General features: G+C 36.0%; 1 protein-coding gene across 1 annotated transcript in view; it reads right to left on the bottom strand.

The window, feature by feature from the left end:
• LOC127519809 (SLAM family member 5-like) overlaps positions 1-4,228 on the bottom strand; it is a 53,987-nt gene that overhangs the window by 25,958 nt on the left and 23,801 nt on the right. The gene's annotated exons all lie outside the window — the stretch shown is intronic.

Genomic DNA, 4,228 nt, shown 5'->3' with positions numbered 1-4,228 from the left:
CGTTGATTGTCCTTGTGTCACTCACCCACAGTACTCCCCAGAGACCAAGATTATATTTTATTATGTGCGTCTTCCTCATACCTCTATGCCACCAGGGGACGCAACAGTTTGCCTACTTTGAGTGACAAGTGGAAAAACACTGAAGTGGTAAACATGTTCCTAATATGGTAAAAGGACAGAGGCTTCAGCCTTGGAGGTCAGAGATATAAAAGTGAGGGGAAGCTTTCGTTCTTTGTCTTACACTCTGCAGCTACTTGTGTTTCTGTTGACTGTTTGACCTTACTTGCAAGAAATACAACTTTGAAAGACAATTGGATGAGTTTGTCTCTTATGCAGTAAGAGTCAGTTGAATTTTTGCCACAATAGATGAAAAAACCATAAATAGTAGAGATGCACCGATATATCGGCCATTAATCAGTATCCGCCTGATAAAAGCTACATTTTTTACACTATCAGCTTTCATCCAATAGTTTAAAAACCGCCGGTAGTCAGGGCCGATATATGCTGTCAAACAAAAGAGGGCAGGAAAATGCACTGCATTTGGGCTTTGTGTAAAGAAAATGCTAAGAAACCTGTTCAGTATTAATAGTAATTATATGAATTAATATCATTCAGAAAGTTAAGAAATATTAATTTAATCTTCAGAATTTAGTTAATGTGTTAATATTAATTTGAGTAATGTGTTTGTTTATAACTGATACCAGTTACTCTGAAACAAATTGATGAAGTGGAGAGAATAAAGTTTTTATTTGCATTTCTTTTAAATTATAATAATTAAAAATATGTGACCCTAGACCACAAAACTAGTCATGAGTCGCACTGGTATATTTGTAGCAATAGCCAACAATACATTGTATAGGTCAAAATGATAAATTTTTCTTTTATGCCAAAAATCATTAGGATATTAAGTAAAGATCATGTTCCATGAAGATATGTTGTTAATTTCCTACCGTAAAAAAAAATGTATTTTTGTGAGTTGATATGCATTGCTAAGGACTTCATTTGGACAACTTTAAAGTCGATTTTCTCAATATTTTGATTTTTTTCTTTTTTTTTTTTTTTTATTGCACCCTCAGATTCCAGATTTTCAAATAGTTGTATATCAGCCAAATATTGTCCTATCCTAACAAACCATACATTAATGAAAAGCTTATTTATTCAAATCTCAATTTCAAAAAACTGACCCTTATGACTGGTTTTGTGGTCCTGGGTCACATATGATTAATTATAATGAAAGTATCATTAATTTAAAAAAAAAAAAGTAGAATAAGCAAAACCCCCAAACTATCAGTAGCATTATTGGTATCAGCAGATATCACTCTGAATAATCAGCTATCTGCACTGCAAAAAAATGCTTTCCATAGATTTTTTGTCTTGTTTCCAGTCCAAATATCTAAAAATTCTTAAATCAAGAAGCATTTTCTAGACAAGTAAAAATTATTGTCTTGTTTTCAGAAAAAAAAAAGTCAAAATTAAGTGAGTTTTTCCTTAAAACAAGCAAAATAATCTTGCTTTTTGGTTTGAAATAAGATTATTTTGTATAATATAATAAAAAATAAAGACAAATAAAGTCTGTTTGGTTTTTGAATAAAGTTTTTATTGCTGTAAATATGTTTGTATTGAACTGTCATTCAGTTTGTTTCTGAATTCAGTTTATTGTTATTATGGCATCCCTTCAGTTAAAACATATAGGACTATGATTCCCAGTGCTTAAAGTGGAAAAATAAAAGTTGTGTCGCAATAGAGTGATGCATGACATCACTTTGTAGGCCAAAACGCGGAAGTGAATTAGCATTTTAGCACTTCCGGTTCCATTGTGCCAAAGTCAATGGGTTTTTTGAATGAGATTTTGGTTAAATGGCTGAAATAAGGTCTGTTGTGAACACAAGCTCAAGACACTTTCATGTTTCATTCTACGACAGGGATTCCCAAAGTGCCCAGGGGTACGCGAGCTGCCACCAGGGGGTGCGCGAGAGGAAAAATGTAATGGCGGTCTGTTTTTTTAAGTGGGATTTTTCCATACAATAAAAAAAAACATGAACAGTAAACATTTCCTTTGTAATCGCTTTTATTTTAAATAAAAAATTATAATTTATTAGTTTTTGATAGAAACGTAGAAGAAGACAGCTGCTGTCTTCTTCTACGCACTGCTCTTCTTTTATGCACTGCAGGCTGGGCTATATGCGTGCCAACTCGTTTCATTCATTCCATATATATATTATAAATATGCTTAACTGGCTGAAATCAGGGAAACTGTCAAGTGGGACGTCTTATCTATTTCGGAGCTGATTCTCTTTAATGTTGTGGATCGTTTGTAACTTCATTGCAATTTAATTCAATGTACAGTCGTTCTAATTTCCATAACCGTTGTGTTATGATGATGATGATGCTAGCTCCACGGTCATTTAATAGGCCTAGCCTATTGCTGCAATGTTTCTTTTACGCGGCTGAAAATAACCGTGCTTTCTGTTACTGAGCCTGTGTCTGTCACTCGTCCTCTTAAAAGTGGAAGCTTGTGCGTAGATTTGTTGCATTATATTGAAACTTTGTTGATGTTGTTATTGTCATGCGTGTTCTGGTTATTTGCGCATGATTAAACATGAGTCTTTATATGGCGATAAAACAAAGCTTTGTTGCGTTTGTGGGGATTGGGGGTGCGCCTACCCGGTTGGGACACAGAAGGGGGTGCGCAGGAAAAAAAAGTTTGGGAACCGCTGTTCTACGACATAAAATACATCAGTATTACCCCACTTGTGATTTTTTTTTTTTTAAGCTGTTATGTGTCTTGAAAAAGGTGGTTGCTAACAAGTGGCTAAATGGGACTACAGAGGCTGTCAGCAATATTAAACATCACAACAAACAGATGAGTTCAATCCGCTTTTACAGCCTCATTATACTCATAATTGTACTCTTATCAACTATTCTAACTTAAACGTTCAGGGAAAATGTTTTTATGTAAAAACTAAAAGGGTTTTTGGAAGCTTAGTGATGGTGACACTGAAGTCATGCGACCGTGATAAAGTTCGTTTTAGCCTATCTTTAGCTTTTTACTTCTGGCGACTGCATTTATGCTTCAAATTTCATAAAAGTTGTGTTATTCTGTCAAAATTATCTTGATGGACAAAATGTGTAAGTATCATAAACCTCTGTTGATCACAGAGCTTGTTTTTTGCGATAATCCAAAAGCCTATGGAAAAATCCTATTGGGATCATTTAACCATTGGGATCCTGTTCCGACCCCCTGCCAAATTAGGGCACGTTCACGCGGCCTCGTAATTCCTGTAGTTAGGAGATTCTAGCTTGTAAAAAGCGTTCACGTCCTCATAGAGCTCATAATTACAGCTTGTAAACTGGGAGTTTTCTGAAAGCTCCCACATGTACCACGTGGCCGCTGTACCACCTGACCGCTGTAGATTCATTTAGGCATTGATAGTGGTGCCATGGAAACGCATAATTCCCAGTCCAAGGACGTGAACAGATCCGAATCGGAATAACGTCACGTGTTATCTCAAGATTCTGGTAAGGAGGTGGCGTGAACGCAGCATTATTACCCCTCTCCTTGAAGTGGAGAGTAAGAGAGAGTAAGGGTTACACTACACTTTTATTTAAAGGGCTCACCCAAAAATGAAAATTCTCACCCTCATGTCGTTCCACACCCGTAAGACCTTCGTTCATCTTCAGAACACAAATTAAGATGTTTTTGACAAAATATGATGGCTCAGTGAGGCCTAGCTGCCTCGGCAGCAATAACACTCCCCTTTTCAATGCCCAGAAAGCTACTAAAACATATTTAAAACAGTTCATGTGAGTACAGTGGTTCAACCTTAATATTATAAAGCGGCGAAAATACTGTTTGTGTGCCACAAATAACAAAATATCAACTTTATTCAACAATATCTAGTGATGGGTGATTTCAAAACACTGCTTCATGAAGCTACAAAGCTTTATGAATCATTTGTTTCGATTTAGTGGTTCGGAGCACGTATCAAACTGCCAAAGTCACGTGAACTATTGAAGTTTAAAAACACTTATGACGTATGCCTAACGAAGCCACGTCTACTGAAATCATGTGATTTTGACTCTGAATCAGGTCACGCTGACTGGTCAAGCCTCGTTACTTTCACTTTCATTTAGCCAGTCATAGCACTGTAGGCTATTTTAATTTTTTTTACGAAAGAAGTAACTGTTATTATCATTCTGGTTAAATGCTGCCTGTCATGTTTCCTCC

The sequence above is a fragment of the Ctenopharyngodon idella genome, chromosome 10, assembly GCF_019924925.1.
Source record: "Ctenopharyngodon idella isolate HZGC_01 chromosome 10, HZGC01, whole genome shotgun sequence".
In the NCBI taxonomy this organism is placed as follows: domain Eukaryota; kingdom Metazoa; phylum Chordata; class Actinopteri; order Cypriniformes; family Xenocyprididae; genus Ctenopharyngodon; species Ctenopharyngodon idella.
Note: the sequence above shows the minus strand (reverse complement) of the source record. Positions and strands in the feature narration are given on the sequence as shown.